This window comes from Cataglyphis hispanica, chromosome 7 (assembly GCF_021464435.1).
Source record: "Cataglyphis hispanica isolate Lineage 1 chromosome 7, ULB_Chis1_1.0, whole genome shotgun sequence".
In the NCBI taxonomy this organism is placed as follows: Eukaryota; Metazoa; Arthropoda; class Insecta; order Hymenoptera; family Formicidae; genus Cataglyphis; species Cataglyphis hispanica.
The window spans coordinates 3,627,601-3,645,927 of NC_065960.1; the positions used below are offsets into that span (position 1 = coordinate 3,627,601).

General features: G+C 43.5%; 1 protein-coding gene across 4 annotated transcripts in view; it reads right to left on the minus strand.

Moving 5' to 3' along the window:
* The window catches only part of LOC126850731 (protein dachsous), a 289,588-nt gene that overhangs the window by 174,092 nt on the left and 97,169 nt on the right, over positions 1-18,327 (minus strand). The window lies entirely within an intron of this gene.

Consider the following 18,327-nt stretch of genomic DNA (forward strand, 5'->3'; position numbering starts at 1 on the left):
TTAATGATGATTCGCAAATCGTCCATTTTGCACATTTTTTTCTGTCAAAGAATGAATGCGAGACATATACGCGGAAGTAAATATGCTGAAAATGTAATATTAAATCGCATATTGTTGTTTAAATTTTCACGCGCGATCGTAAATCGAATGCATTTTCGCGAGTTATTCGTGTATAAGTAAATCTTGTTCGGAAAATTTTAAGAAACAAATAGAAATTGGCATCAAAGGAATGACAAATATGTATGCGACAAATGGTGAGTAGTTTTTTAGTAGTATAGAGTAAAATTTTAATACAATATATAGGATGGGCCCAAACATTAATGTGTGATTTCGGAGGTTTTTAGGCGCTTTTTTAATGAAGCATTTTTCGACTCGTTTATACAAAACTTTTCATTCGGAATTAAATTTCCTATAAAATCTCAAAATCGAAACATTGGGCCCATCCATATATATTTTTGTATATATATTTGTATTTTTAATATATACCGTTACAACTTCTCGATACACGCATACACACACACACACGCACGCACAAATCTTTCATTATCCGCTTTTTTACGTAATACATAAATTTATTTACAAAGTATTTTTTTAAGCGCTAATTAGTCTGCACCATGTAACATTGTAATATCGCATCATTCTGATAATTATAATGACCGACATGACATCGGCATCTGAGTTCATAAGATCGCGTGAGAAATCGCATGCAATGATTTCATAAAAATAATCCTATTTAATAAGGAACTGGCTTTTGATCATTTGAAACGAGCGGCGGGGCACCGTGCGCGATACGTTTCCTTAACACGCGAGCAACAATAAATCAGCAATAAAATGTTGCGGAGTATCACCCCAGAGAGAATAACTAATTGCGACCCGGCAATAATAATTACTCGCAGTACGTGAATTATTACCGCACGTTATTCCGATTATATACGGCGAATTATAACCGAGCGGGCAATACTTATCGCGACTGCCGGAATAATGTTGTACTTATTTAGTAACACTCGGTTACAGATTAACGCGCCCCGGATAATCCATTATTTATGCGAGATATGTCAGCGACACGTTTACGATTTTGACGCGGGAGGTTCAATTAACTCCCGGCTGCGTTAATGCGCCCGTTCCTTTTTTTTTTCCGTCATCCTCCGAGAGCGTTCGATCTTGATTACAACTTTGCCCGCAGCTCCGCTTCGTCAATGCGGTACAGACATCTTTATACATTGTATGGACGCTATATAATAAATACTTCATCTAACATGCATCGATGCACCGATGCATTTTTCTCGTTCACTGGCTCGACAACTATTTTTTATTTCGCTTTTTCGTATGTACATGATGTGTATGTGTGCATACATATATATTTAGCGTTGTTCTTTAAATTTGTGCGTTATTTTCACACGTGTAATGAAAAAAACAAAAAATTCGCTTAAATTTTTAAATATCGACATAATCTCGTCTCGGATGAGAGATACGGCGCGACAAGACAGGGCAAACGGGAGATGAAGAGAGAGAGAGAGAGAGAAAGGAAGCAGAAAATCCCTCGGGAGGGGACAGGCTCCTCGGCCACATTATGCGTACGAATGCAAATTCCCGTTCGCTTCGCTGCGGGCAGGCATTTATTTGTCACGCACTCGCAGCCGTATACAGCCGCGGACAGTATGGAACATACGCGATTCGCCGTCTCCGCGTCGTGCGTCGTGCCCTCACTCACAATTCCTCTTCCTCCTCGGCCACCTCTCCGCGTCGTCCTCCCTTTTCTCACTATCCCTATTCCCTCGCGCTTCCTTCTCCCTCGAATTTCCGAGCGACCTAGGCGACCGTGTACCCTGCCACAATTATCTGCCACCGTCATCTCGCGCGGGGTACTTTTGTTCACGGATTGCATTGCCGCCGTCGCTGCATGCTGCTTGTACTTTTCTATTAATTATGCAGCTGTACGCGAGCAGGACCCTAACGATCTGACAGCGAACTACGGCGATTCGTGAGCCCGCACCGCCTTGTCCTCTCTATCCTGTCTACCTCTTCCTTCCTCGAGAAGGAGGATACTTTCTTTCTCTCTTTATCTCTGCAGAGATAGCGAAATGCTCGCGAATCTTAAGAGAGCGCGCGTAATTTTATACAAGCGGTAAGTTTATTGTTACATGCGAAATCGCGTACGCGCGTGATCTCACGATTTATGCTCGCCATTTTTATACACGCAGTTGTAGATTAATTTTGCTTAAACTCAATGACGCCCTTTCGTCAGATCGAAATAAATTGTAAATCAATAACAAAGCTATTATGCTTTTACAATTGATATTGACATTCTTTTAAATAATCGTAAAAAGATGATGAGACAGAAAAAAATTGCAAATTTTATTTTATAAAAAAAATTTAAAAACTAGAAGAGAAAAATTTTTCTTTAATCTTTCTCGTTTCATACAACTTTATTCCGATATAATAATCTGTACGCGCAAAGTCTCTCTACTCGCATACATGCAAGAATTTTGATAAGAATCTCGTTAATTTCGACATGTCAATTATTGTGCTCGTCGCCGCAGGCCGCAAGTGGCATAGCGGCAGTGAGGATAACGGCCAGCGTACACACACACGCAACGCCGAGAAACGCATTAGCGCGTAATCGCGTCCTAAGCAAAGCCGACACGTAGTCGTTGTACATCAGCGGGCTAGTGACATGCACATGAGTTAAGCACAGGGCACGGCCGGCACAAACTTACAATGAGTTACGGCCGTACCACTCGCACGTTCAGAGTGCGCGGATGCGCGTGATCGTACTACTCGCCGAGTACGCTCAGATTTCGATGCATTTTGCATAATTCCGAAACGACGTGCAAGATAAATGTCGCGAGATGCCATGCCAGACGGAAGGATGCAGAGACTGTTGAGCTACTCGACGCATGTATATGCATCCTCCAACATGTACATTGAAATATAATGCGGACGTTATTATAAAACTAAAAAATATGAGACATTAAAATCGAAACTGAAACGCATATCTACTAATAAATTTCATAAATATGGATTTCACATACATTTGAAATAATTTCTTACAATTTTTTATCACATCGTTAATTATTGCAAAATTTAATATTCATACTAATTTTATTTCGACCGGCTTTTGCCCATCGGTTAGCATTCCAACGGCGGTTGATGCGACTAGTTTCGTTCGCAATAATGAAACATTGAGAATCTAAACGACGGCATTAATTAAAAAATGAGTTGAGTCATTACAAACGAGTCTTAAACCTTCTCTGCATATTGATAGCATACCGATATATAAAAAATACAACGCCTCTGATGAGGCTTGGACCGAGAAATGTTCCGATAAACAAAAGTTAAATTGCAAATAATGATTACTAAAAAAAAAAATGTACCGAAATCATCGATGAATATTGATACTACTTTAACTCGTAATGATAAAACGTAGTTACATTATATTATTATTTTATATGTCCATAAAAATAATGAAAATATGACGTGCGAATTCGCGAATTCCTGTTCGAATGATCGTCGAGGGGCTGCGTGTTATGCTCGTCGTGAGGAACGAACCATGATAGCCAGGTTCTGAGGAAACGTCTCTCACGTGTCTTGTTTTTTTTTCCGGCTACCAGGCGAGTTCAGTACATACGCGGAGATGAATTTCTTTACGGTGGTATTTGTGTCTTTTTATGCGAAGCTGTAATAAAGATATCCAGGAAGTCAGTCGCTTCGTTATCTTTTCGCAGATACAGTTACAGACTTGGAATTTGTAGTAACGGTTGCCGCGATAATGCTCATAATAATGACATCCGCGATGCGTGCGCGCAATGCGTTATACGCGCAATGATCTCGTAAGCAATTAAGTTTAAATTTTCAGCACGATTATCAAGAAGGAGGAACAATAATTGAGAATTAACGCATAACACGTTACAAATTCAATATCGGCGTTAACAATAACGAAACGATAAATCATATAGGTAGGATATTGGATTAAAGGCCTCGGAATTCTTATTATCGCTTGCTCCCGTTTGACCTTCATCCATCGTAATCGCGGGGGGCACGCACGTCGACGCGGTGCAATATACCTCAGCCCCGGATGCCCCGGGACAGAAATTAGGGCTAAATAAGTAGCGGCTACTAGGAAGGCCGCGTTCCCTTAGCGAGAGCATGCAATTCATGAACACGAGGAGGGACTCGCCGCGGAAGGAGTATGAGACCCTTGGACGTGCGGCGAACGTTGCGCCCAGCGGGCCCGATGCGAGATTAGGGCATCCTTTAACGACGTATCGCCAGATACGTCCCCCTGATGATGACGCCGCGTGTTACGCGCCACAGCAACACTATGTCGGATCACAATATATTTACAACTTTATATTTTACAATCGTAAAAAGTAATCGAAAAAGTACATCGGTTTTACTGTATGTCATAATCGACAATTTAATTAACTAATTACTCGTTGAAAAAATCGGTGGCACTTATAATAAAACGTGAAAAGATATAAAATCAGATGAAATTCAATTAAAGTGAAATATAAATTTGCAAAAAAATTGTCTACATAATATCTATCTCGGTTCAGTTCACGCAGATATTTGGATATCGGTGAACAAGCACGGGTGTGATCGAGAGGTATAACGACGACGGGGAGATAAGAGGGAAGAGAAGCCCGAGGGTGCGGGAGCGAGAGAGCGGAAGCCGCGTGCCCCCGGCCGACAAAATGATCAAAAGGCAAATTTCATACATTATTTTCACTTTAATGCTACCGTATCGCAATTTATGGGAGGGCCGGGATTTATGCGGACGCATATACGCACCACGGGGCCTAATCTTAAGAGCGGGCCCCACCGCGTAACCGGCAAACCGCCCTGTCCGCTTTCCGTCCATCCATCCGGCCCCGTTTACTCGCGGGGGCCCGAGCGAGCGCACGCGCGCACCGCCACGTCGGGCCGGGATCGGGGGGCCCGTAAAGAACTTTGTATTAAAACGTTGTACGTCCGGGACCGTTTATGTCAACAACCTCTGAGTTGTGTGCGGAACGCCTCACGCCGCGCGCGATGTGGGCCTCTACTCACTCTCGTTGCAGCACACGGGGCCCCCGGGGCAACTCTCGACAGGGAGGGTGCTGTCGGATCGTTCTCTCGTATAGCGCCCCGTACGCCGCCGTCGTCGCCGCCGCCGCCGCCGCCCGGCTACCTCGATCGTGATCTCTCGTGAATCGGTAGCGGGAGCGATCTCTACGGATGCGAGACCCTCGAAAATGTGCGGGGGATTCGGGACCTGTTATTCCACCGGCGCGCAACGTTATCTCATGATTCGATGATAACGCGACCTTCTCGCGTTTCGCTACGATGCCACTGATTGTAAAGATTCGATTTTAACGCATCGCATCAATTTAATAATTTGAAAATAATAATAACTCTGGGTGTGATCATATTCATTCAAACGACTACACGTCATCTTCTTTGAACAGTACAACAAATGGGATGCAGTATAACTCGATACTTTAAAGCAAGAGCTTAAAAATGTAATATTTCTTTCGACGAAAGATCACGTTATATTTCTTTTTACAAATCTTAAACTATCGGTGCGATTTACAAGAAATAAAAAAGATAGTTGAATGATTTTGCGTCAGAAAATTCTGAAATCGCGAAGCAAAGTAGTACGCTCTCTTGGCTCTTTATGATTTCAAGAAAACTGTTCGGGCCAGAAATTACCTCGTATATAACTTGTACTTATGTTTATGCGCGCGTTCCACGTATCCCTTATAATACATCCAACGAAATTATCGAGCCCGAGTTTCGCAGGCAGATCCCTAAAATACAGCTACGATCGTTAAAAGGAAACACCTCTCCGAGAACGTTGAATCGAGTCGCTATGGCGGCTGCTCATGGGTTCGGTCGTCCGGGTCATTACATCGGCCGATAATTAATGATGACCGTGGCATCCGCGCAAGCAGAAGATCGGAACAAGGCGGTTAGGGAACGAGAAAGAAGCGAAAGGAAGAAAGAAAAGAAATGCGAGCGGAAGAGGCCCGGCGGCAACAACAGCAGCAACCACGGTCATTCAAATAATATGCAAGCTCATAATTAATTTACCGTCACCTAAGAAATGTGGTAGGAAGGACGCATAATTAAGAAATACTGGACCATAGCGACGGAGCGCGGAATAATACTGAGGAAGAAAAAAAAGCGGAAGAAGTGCAGCGAGAAACGTGTCGTGTCGCAATTTCGCGCGCAGAAGCAATGTTCATTGCCAAAGCGCGAAGCATTGCGGGAAATTGATGAGCACCCCGAAACGTTAAAAACTTGCCGAAGATCGGCGATCGGGACTCGGGATCGCGCTATTATTGGCAATCGATCGGCGCTGATGGACAGGTATCGAGGTTCTTTCCCGCTGCGCTCGCCCCTCTTTTTTTTTATCCCTCGCTGCAGATGACGTGGAAGAACGTTGAAGAAGATGAAGAAGAAGTGAAGAAGAATGAAGAGGAAAAAGGAGCTGCGTGAGAAGGAGGAAGAGAAGGAGAAGAGGTAGCCGAGAAGAGAGTCTTAACCACGCTCCCTCAGAATATGGTCGCAATTACTGCAGGAGATTAATGAGCCGATGCTCGCGCGATGCGAGTCTGCTCTACGAAGAGTCCTCCTCCTCATCCTCACCGTTCTCATGGAGAGAAGACGACTAATTCATTCCGCAAGACAGGCAACTCAAGTGTCTATTCTTCTTTTCTCTTGTTGTTAAGCGAGCGAGAAAGTCAGTAATTATAACGAGAGGTTTAGCACTAAGTCCCTTAATGTCATCGTTGCCCAATTATCTTGCCACTTTCGTGGAAGCGTTCGACATCGTTAATCACCAAGGCGTTCAACGTGCGTGCTTTTTAATATTGCCACGTGATGAAGATTTTAATATAATAAACTTCACCCAGCTTCACAAAGCGCGCATAATGCGCGTCAAATATCGCTTATTGTTAATAAAAATCGGATTAAATAACTTAATTATTGCGTTAGCTATTTAGATATTGAATCCATTTTAAAACATTAAAAATCGGAAAGTTATCTTTCCTAACTACGAGAAAAATAATCGCTGATTATATCGGTGGCGTGATACAAGCAACGTCAACTAATGAGCGAACGGTTGACGTAATGTTTCCTCTTCGGCGATACGGTCTATCTTACCGAAGGATTCTCTTTGCCTCTGACCCTTCTAATTAGCCATCGTGTACCGCGCGCTGCGGATATCACAGACTACGAGGAGGTAGGAAACGGGCCTTATGCGTGAGATGCTTAATATCGTGCTAGATGGGAGATCGAGATCGCCGAGCAATATTAATAATCTGTCGTTAGTCACTCCCTTTCATTAGTAAACGCACCGGACAGAGCTCGTTTTGGAAGCCGGGCCGGTGAACCGTCTAATTACCTCACCTCCATGCCAGCTAGAGGCAGACTCGCCTAGAAGAGAAACCGACTGTGACAAACGTGCCGAGGAATCGTTCCTTTGTTCAGCCCTTAAAATGGAACGGCCGCACAAAGGAATTTCGTCAAAGCGTCGAATCCGTGAGAAATCGAGCGTGTAAAATTAGGATAAATCAATTTGCTAACACATCACTATGGGGTCTATGCAAATATCGCTCGATCTTGTGCGAAAACAGAAACACTTTGGTGTGTGAAGCGTATTTCACAATTTAAATATGAGAATATTTTAATTCATATATGTAAATTAACTATATTATAAAATTATATACTTTCACATTCAGTACCTTTACCGCATTTAAATATACATATTGTTACGTCATATATATAAATACCTGAGTACAATAAACGTGAACAATAGAGCGTTAAGAAGATTACGAGAAACTTTGCTCGCAACGGGTTTCTCGCACGAATACTGAAATCCGCGGTAAGGAAGCTTTTATGGCGCCGGCGGTAATTTTAGTATTCTCAGGCAACAGATGTTTCTTGTTTCATTCTACGTTTAACGTTCGCCCGGAATCTTACGGCGCGGCATGGCGCAGGAGAGAAAGAGGTAAGCAGCCCCCGCGGGCTTTAACTTAAAAGAGAGCTAATCCTAACTTCCCGACGCATTCTCGTTGCGTGCGTATACGACCGATCGCATACACGCACGCCGGCGAACACGGTGCGTACGAGCGAACGAGCACGCACCTACGCCGCGCCGCATACACGCGCTCTTATCGTCGGAGGACAAACGCGCAACAGCACTACGTCACTGTATCACACGTGTAACAGGATGACACGAACAAAAAGGCGGAATCGATCATTATCGTATGTTAAACATTTCCTGGTTCCTCTCGTCGCTAGTCGTCCCTGCCGCTACGGAACAGCAGTTGCATGTTTAAGAATCACATTGCTAATACAATGGAAAAAAAAAGAGAGACAGACAGAAAGGAAAGAGACGAAGGGAGAAGGAGCTAGAACCGTTGCAGCATCTCTCCCTTCTTTTGTGTCTTTTGTATATTACTCTATCTTTCTTCCTCTACCCCCCACGTATCTTTGTTTCTCTCTCTCTCTCTCTCTCTCTCTCTCTCTCTCTATCTCTCATTTTTCTCATTCCCTCTGTCTCTCTTGCTGAAACCTCGCCCGAAAAAAGCTATTAACCGATATCCATCTGAGGTCATACCTCCGTTCGCGCTTACACATACAGACGTACAGGAAAACACACGAATACACACGCACATATGCACGTGGTGAATGTTTCTTGCATACGCGCGTTCCACGCACCACCCGGTCCCGGGTGTGCGAAGCGTTTTGGGCGCTATCGCGCAATGCGGAATGGGTAATGCATCCTGTCCAAGCCTGGGGGCGCCAAATGAATTACAATATTTCATTCTCACGCCCGTACATACCCACCGACAGGGCATATTGGCGGGGCCTAATTGCATTTAACTCATTATTGGTTCAATCGTGCAACGTGAACGCGGGCCGAGGGAGACACGTTCTCGCCGTTACACGATCGCCTTTTTTTTTTCTCTTTCTTTTTCTTCCATCGATCCCCGACCGAGTCCACCCAGTTACTCTTCTGCCCTTTCGCGCGGTATCCCTCCTCCCGCCCCCTTCGATTCGTACAGACATCGCCTCGTTGTCGAGATTATTATTGCTTTGTTTTTCTCTTTGCGACGACGCGATCGTTTGACGTTAATGCAGCCACCGATCCCGTCCGTGGCCGGCCTCGAGAAATTCTGGGTAGCCGACCGGTCGCTCGCCAACTTGCACGCCGCACGTAGGACATATTGCTACCGAAACGAACGACCGCTGATAAGCGATCACCACCGCGGATGACGAATGAGAGAGTCCCTTCGCATAATTGCGACTCCTCGCGTACTTTGCAGATAAAGCACGCTGCTCGCTGCAGATTGCTCGCCCACCGAAACCTCCGGAGTGCATTCGTGGATCTCGTCCCGCGTGAATCAAATAAAAATAAAACGATCGAATAAAAATAAAACGGTTAAATGCACTTGCGATATATGAGGAGTGTCTAGCATCGCGACATAATATATTATATATTCCTCGCATTTACGCGACATTGAAAGATTAAATTGGCTATTGATGTTAAATTGGGAGAAAAAAATTATTCGCGCATCACAAAAGCTAACTGTAGATTCGTATCTCGAGATCAAGAACCGCTACGCGATCGTGCGTGTTACATGTGTTCCTTTCGATGCATCTTATCGTCCGGCGTACCCCGCGGTGACACGTGCGTGTCAGGCAGCTCCGTCGTTTCGCGATAGCGCATTAACCAAGACCGGAGATGATATTAGCAGAATAACTGCAAATATACAGCGGGGTAAATACGCGCCAAACATGGTCGATGGATTAGAGAACGTGGCGAGTGTGTGTGTTACCTGGCCTGGCCGCGCGCGCCGCAAGAAACGGCCACGGATTTTCTCTTAACTACAAGGAACACGGAGCCGTCATTCATCGGGGCCCCTATAGCCCCGACAGATTATTATAATTAGCTTCCTGTCGTGTATCCTTCCTCATTCTACCATCTCGTCCTTTTAGCCAGCCGTAACACTTAACACTCGTTACGACCAGGTGTACAAGCGCCGGCATTACGGCCTCCAAGTACACCACCGGCGCGAATTCTCTCCCTCCTTCCCCCTCCTCCCTCATTCGATGTTAGCTCTCCCGCGTGCGGTATAGCTCGTGTACATATAGTATAGTATCTCTCTCGCGCTTGCTTGAGCCTCTAATTGATATAATCCACCGCGGCGTGGCTTTGTTACGCGAAATCTGGGGATTATATGGCTTTGCGCAATTAGTCGGCCTCTCTTAAGGGATGTTAATACACCAGGGGTGTACATTAAGATCTCTCCTCCGGATTTCCTTGCCCCCTCTCGCCGATCTTCCTCCCCCTACGCATTCCCCTTCCTCCCCCCATTCCATTCCTTCTTGCCCTCTCATTCGAACGCCATATAGTAATCCGCGCGATATCTTAATCCTCAACGCGAAGCGCTCACTTTTAACTCGTGGAAGCTCGTTAGCCAGGTTGCGTACGCGGCTCGTGCTGCGAACATTCACGGTACAACGAAATTAATTTGCCGGCTCTCGCGCGTCTACCCCCTTCGATGCCTCTCCTTGCTCGTTACCGGAAAGAATATCGCGCATAGTTACGCCGAACCGGTTGTTGCGGAACGCTATTCTTATCGAGAGTTTGCGCGAAAATATGAGACCAACTCTATCATCTTTCAGCTTCCTAAATAATGCAGCCGAGAATTCGATAGTTTGGTAAATCTGAAAGTTCTGATTAATTCATTCCGTTTCACTCACAAGAGTTCTCAGTTGAATGTTTACACCTTTTACAGTATTCAAATAATTATTAATACACAGTGTTAATTGATTGAATATTTCAATTTGATTAATAAACTCTGTGATAAAAATACCGGCTAATTAAACAAACTTAATTGCTTATCGAAAATGAAGTGAACAGCTTCCGATAGGCATTGTTTCGTTATAAAGAGCTACGCTGAGAGAAGACGATATCTGAATAAAAAAAGAATAAGAAGAGACTTTTATATTCGTGTTATTCAATCCTCCTTTCTCCTCAGTGTTCTCCGCGCGGTCTCGAATCTCAGCATGATCGACACACTGACGTCCTTCTGCCACGCGGGATTCTTGTTCCCGCGGAGTACCGTTAGACGCATGCACGTGAATGTACATTACCGGGCGACGTATCTACTGCTGATTGGAGATACCGATCGGATCAGATCTGTGTGGGTACGAAAGGTTCTGATGGAGCTCCAGGGTGACTGAAGTCACCGCGCGATCGTAAAGGCGTAGAGTTACAAAGTCGATTGCGTGCACGCGGACGCGCGCAGGAGCTAAAATAAAAAGTCACGAATATTAAACGGCCGTTGCTTTCCGCGCAACCCGAGGCCATCGGAACAGAACCCCCGACTCGTTGAAATTGAGCGGCCAGGACGATAATGACGCTTACGTGAGCGCGCGTCGACGTGTCCCTCGCGCGACATGGTGGTTTCGCAAGTGATCGGCCCTCGCGAAATTACCGGCAAGTTAAGCGCCATTTCAGCGAATAATTACGCCGGACGCATTCACGGAGAAATCGACGTGTGCCGCGGGAGGAGCAGTGATTCGAGCAATTCATAGGAATGTTGAGTTACGTCAGAGAAAAGAAGAGAGAGCGTACACACGTATAAATTAAGAATATAGAACACAGAAGCCGCAAACGTCGGTTCCTTTGATTTCGCAAGATTATCCCAATGCTCAAAGTTTGATTGAAAGGTAACGGCCCTCTCGTCAATAAAACAGTTAAATCCATTTGCCACGATTATCAGCCATCTAATCTCGAGATTATATCAGATTTCAATTAGATTTCAAGCTTTTCGTTCGCCTCTTTGTCAGCATGAAGAACAAACCTCGAGTAAAATCACGTCACACATTGTTCACAATATCAGCGTGGTATTTTCATTGAATACTAATGGGAAAGAACAAAGTGCGGAGGACGAAAGAGGTATTGAAAAGCCGAGCCTATTGATTTAACGACCGACAAATGTTCAAGAGAAAAATGCGGTTTTACGCATACATATTTCAGCAATTTCTGGCAAAACTACAGCATTTTCAAAAGAGTCCACATATCTTGTGATGCCGAATACACGCACGCGCGCGCCTCTCGTCCTACCATTTCATCTCCCATGTAATAAACCGCGCATCTGCTTATGTAGATGAACATCGATGCCAGCGTATAATATTAACAGCGCCTCTCTTCCGATTCTCGAAACGAGCCCTCGGCTTTTTTGGCGTGTCGTTAGCCACGATGCTCACCAATCACATTCTAACTTCAAAATCGGATAGCCGACAGAATTATTTATAATTTTTTTCCACTGTAACATCTCGCAAATTTAATCGTTAAAAATTACCTGAGATCGCGTACAACTCAAAGTCAATCGCTTTCGCAAAGTATATAAAAATATCAAACAAGAGAAAAATCCAACAGTTATCTAGATGTAAGAAAAATTAAACTTTTTTCAGATATATGTATATATAGCAGAAATTATTTTTTACATCATATAAAATATTAATTTGATATGCTAGACACGAATGACAGTTATTTAAGGACACGATTACATAGTAAATCTCTATCATCACACACGCCGGCTGCAGGAAAGAGCATGTAATTTTTTTAGAAACCAGTTATCCAGCCGCGCGTCCAGGATGCTTTCTTGTCGAATTATCGGCCTGATTAGATGAATAGGCCTTGGATCCAGCTCGGCAAAAGTAATGTTGCAGATTCCGTTGTCGATATATATTATTTGTTTTTCCGCCTCGGAATAATTATACTGCGGCTTTAGCGAGATAGAGGTGCGCAACCAGTAGTTTATTGGTCCTCGATCGTCGTTATCGTTTCCATTCTTCACAAGCGCGGTATCTAGTATCGCTTCCCGCCATTTACTGTATTCCTCTGAGCCCCCTCCCCCCTTGACTCTCGTAATTATCCTTTCCGCCCCTCGTGCCGGCCTCCCTCGCCCGATGCTTTCTCTCTTCTTCGTTACTCTCGTCGGCATCTCGCGTACCAATCGAATCCCGGCTTTTACCGTTAGGTTCGCCGCTGTAGGGAACGCGCGGCATGTGTGCCTACATGCGTGCACTGCACTCTTTCGCATGCGGCACGCACGCAGGACGGTGCTGTATTGGCTCTCTCGCTTCTTATCGGGCTTCGACGTAAAGCCCGCTTTCGAAAAGTGCGATCCAATAACGTCTCGTTTATAATCGCCGGGTATAATTTCTACGATGTATAAGCGCAGATTGTAATCTACATTTAGCGGGCGTATTCGTGGCGAGGCTCTTATTACGATGGAATACGTTACGTACGATATATCTTTTGAATTACGATGCCAATATACCCGCCAATCCCCTATAATTTGCTCACAAGTTTTCGACAATTATACGACCGATAAAATAGAACGTAATACAATAGATAAAATTTTGAAATGTCAAACTAATTTAATATATATCAGAAAGATTTACAGAAAATATTAAAAAATTTGGAATACTTACAATTAGGTCGAAACTTAATACTTATCAATAGTATAGCATAATAAAAAAAATATCAAAAGTACTAATTAAAATAATTAAATTATATCAACACTTGTATTATTCTTTTTAACAAAGAAACGAATAATAAAACCTGATTTACAAAGATACGATATTTTCGCATGGGCAAAATAGCGCATGATGGGAAAATATCATCAGATTTTTTAAGAATAGATGGTAGAACGAAAAGAGAGAGCAGATCTGAAAAGCGTTCCTTTGTCGGTATCGTCTTTTAAATCTGTTTAAAGGGACCACCGACCGGCATGGGCTGATTAATAGTCCTCTCTCTCCGGCCAGTAGGGCCGGGCTCAATGACAGATCGAGAATGGTTCGGGGACAGGCGGCAAAAATGCCGAGTTCACACTTCGCGGCAGCATTGTAGTTGTCGTTATTGCGGCCTTCACCTAACACGGGGTCATCGCCAAACACAAAGCTCGTCGACCCGGCTACATCTGTATCCTTTAGAACCGGTCACGCGATGGTGATGACGGAACCTTGACAAATCCAGGTCACGTGTGTGTGCGTTGATATGTTGCGTCATCGATGCGATTCGCAACTTGTGGTACATAGTGGGAGAAACAAGTTTATGAAAGTAGGAAGACTGACTGAAAACCCGTCGACAAAATTTATGCCTTTCTCTACATCATATTTTCGCACTAGGGGATATTTGATTATTCATTAATTACTAGCTGAACTTAATTGTCGCAGCGTCACTTCGTTCTCCACGAAAAAGTAAAATTTTATGTAAAGCAGAAAACAGGTGCGTAAATATGGTAGTCGCAGAAAATTGACGCGTACAGCGCGACACGACGAACGAATCAATTCGTAATGTTTGCCATCGGTTTGTATCGGGTCAATATTTAGAGAGTCTCTTATGTACCTACAACCATCGCGGTACGCGTCAGCGAAGCTTTGCGCACGACCACGTTCGGCACACGCAGTACGCCGTTGCGCCGTGCGTTTGCGGTGATTTACAGCTACGGTGGCGGTTTCGTCTCGCTTGACGCTGGCTTACCGAATTAGTCCCACTCACACACACATATATATATACATATACATCTTCATACAAACACGGGACTAATATAACGCTCAAGTTTGTCTCTGTCGTTTCTTCTGAAATTCATCTTTCTTTTTTGCCGCCTACGAATGGCATTTTGCGCCGCGACAGATGTCACGCGAAAGATAATTAATTTTTTTAATTTTATTAATTTTATTAATTAATTTCGGTCAGAAGGCTGGAATATTTATGAAAATTTGCGATATTCTTCTTATATAATCACAAACAGTGCAGCGTTTTTGCATTATATAACGTTATATATATATATATATATTATCTTCATTATATACGGACGCGTTGCGCTTTACTACTTATTAACTTCATATTAATTATGCAATATTTCTTATTAAAGCAAAAGACAAGAATTAACATTACAAAAGATCCAAATTGAACATTCGATGACATATTTTATTTTACAAAATGCATATAATATATTTAATAATATACTCTTTGACATACGGCTGATGAAGAAGCAAACGACCGAAGAATCTCGAAAAACGCAGAGTGCTCGCGTCGCGGGTGCTTTGTCAGTTTGATTATTTTCATATATAGAAAGAGAATTTCTGCGGCGCGACGAATAAAAAGACAGGTGACGCGCAGGTGGAGGAACAAAAAGAGATAGGGAAGGAAAAGAGCAGAGGGAGTCTTTAAATCGCCCGTCTCAAAAGCGGAACGCTCTCAACGCCGCCGTTCGTGTGTTTCTACACGCGAGCGCCCGCACGACCAAGATGAGCTCGAGGCGAGGTAGCGAGAGATGCCACCACAGAGTAATTTTACAGCAAATAGGTTTACACAGCATTAGATGGAGGGAAGCGACCTACGAGAGGCGATACAGCCGTACATTGCCGCGGGGTGAATGCACTTGACCATACACACACACACACACACACACACACAGACACACATGTATCTGCATGCATGAAAAGACATTCGCATACATACGCAAAACGGTCGCCGCTATTATTCTCAATTACCATCGGCTATCAGGCATGTCGCAGCTACGTCACCGCGGCTTCGATGACAAGTGCTTTTCCACAAAACTATCGCCAACTTTTGCTACTTTCAATTTCATAGTTCGTCAATGCATCTTCAAGGTACTCTAGTATAAGCATGATTACCTATAAATGAATATTATTCCATTCAAAGATTAAGTGATCATAAATAAATAATTATAATTTCGAAAAAAGTTACGATTTAAAATTTAGATAAATATTTCATTTCAACTACTTATTATAAAGGATATTATAAATCCTCTGTCGCGTTTTCTTGGAAAAGAAGAGCGTCGCAATAAATTATTGTCATTACTAGAATTAAGATGGATAATAAAAATGTATCTTAATATCTTATTGCGTGTGCTGAACATCTTTTTATTCTACGAAGAATTCCGAAGACATTATAAAGATAGAATTATCATTACGACAGAATGCGCTTAAAGAAGTTGAAACTCATACACGGTTCGTAGTTAATTGTTGCATCCAAGTGGCATTTCTTAGCGTACGGTGTCGAGCAGATACATTCTTTATTATTGATCGGACGATAGCGCGAGGATTAATCCGATTCCTCCGTACAAATGCGACACGATGCTGCTTCGAAAATGTAGGAAGCACCTCATAATGAGGTGGACTATTCTCGGAATGCGCCGAGGCACCCGAAAACAGGACTAAGCGTCCTATGGGCGAGCAAGGACGGCGACTACTCTATAGATCGGGCGGTCGGGGGAGATTCCGACCCTGTAATTTCAGGCCCCGTAATGGGGCCTCCAGTCTCACAATTAGACCTTCCTGCGTCATCTCTATCTTCCTCCGCGTCTCGGAACGTCCTCTTTGCTCGCTGCAGAAGGCACTTTCCTTCTGTGCGCATCGCGGTCACTCGATCGAATCTCTCGGCGCTTTAATATCCGCCCGACAGCGCGGTAGGCATCTGAATTTAGAAAGCAACGACGAATCAATTCTGTATGAGGTGAAGAAGCCTTATCCTCCTCGCTCTGCGTTCTCGCTCCGAGCAACTGCCGGGGAATATCTGACGCGTTAATCGCGCAGTAACACTTTAGTATGCAAAACACTGATGCTAAAAACTCAAATGCAACGTGTCTCGCTGCTGCTCTGCTGTTTTCTCGTCGTGTGTTCATACGTGCGCGATATATTTCTCATACATAAATACCGAGCGAGGGAAATTTTCTTGTCGACGTTACGGAGAATGGTCTCGCCGACACGCCGTAATACCGTAAGATCATAGATCCGCCGACTTCGTCCTTGCGGTAGGCACGGTTCCGAACTCAAAGGCGATGACGATGCATGATTTGCCCCTACTACCGCGTCCCCTCCGCCCTCCTTCCCCATCCTCCGGGATATCCCCTCGAGAACCCTCCGAGGATAATTACATAGTAGCTTAGGCGCGGCAAAGAAGAGGCCGCTTTCGCCGCATAAAGTAATGGCTAATCGGAACGATCCGCGGTAGGCCCTGACGACGACATATCGTAAGGCCTTAGAGCATCATTAGTCACCTTCTCTCTCACGCGTCTACCTTAAACCTGCGATGACCCGGTTGAGACTGTTCGCGGGAGTACGTCATTCGCCTCCAACCCTCGTCGTCATAGATCGCTCAGGTATCTAGTATCCCTGATTGCGCGGAGGCATTCCGTCTTATTAGAGTCGCAATCATAGAAATTATTATCCTCCTTTGGTCCCGTGTACCCTCCCACTATTATACCGGCTGTTCTTGGGCGCTGTCGCGATATTAACGTAAGAAGAGGACCCTTCGTGAAAGATATCATTGCTCTAATCCGTTAACATTGGACGTAACCGCCGTTAACGAGCCGTCGACGCCGCAATTTCATATTGATATTTCCTATCTAAATGAGATTTTGCTAGTTATCAAGATTAAATTAAGATAGACATAGGCGTATTTTCATTTTGCACTAAATTGGGATTGCGGAATTGAAACTTCGTTCATTATTATTTTCATTTCTGATTTTAAATTATTTCTCACGCATAATTTTTAATATGTGCATTAAAATATTCAATAAATCAATTTTTTTTAAATTAAGATAAGTAACTTATGTATCAAGTATCGAATATGACAAATTAAATCAATTCTCGTTAAGCCTTGTAAATTATTTTGAACAGCATATTATATGTATATATATTCAATATAACTTGATATGCAAATCTAGATTGTATTTAATATTTATTAAATAAAAAATATGACAGATTATATAAGTCGGTTTGTATTTATAATAGACTCTTAATAGAAAATCTTAATGCGCTGTGACAATTATTATTAATTTCGCACACGCGAAACGTCAAATATAAAACGAAAAAGTGTATTGTTATTTTAACATATTGTTTTTCTGAAAAAAAAAAAAAAACAGTACATGATATTAATCTATCATTCATGCAGTTGAAATAAATAACTAAAAAAATCAACTTTACAAATTTTAAAGTCAACACTACACTAACCGACAGCTTACACTTACGGCGCTTCGGCACTGACTTTGAGAAACTTTTGCCTCGTAAGCACGGTACCGTTTGTTCTTCTAACGAAGCGATTCGCGAACGGGTTACAAGTTCGGCTTCGCAAGATAATCCATAGATGAAGAGAAACAGAGAGCAAGAATAAAAGGGAAGAGTGAACGAGGTCTCGAGGTCGTTTCTGGGCGTGGTGGCATCCACCTTTACATCTTCGACGTAGTATATATACCTTTCGGCCTAGCCTACTCCCCCCTACAAACGTCT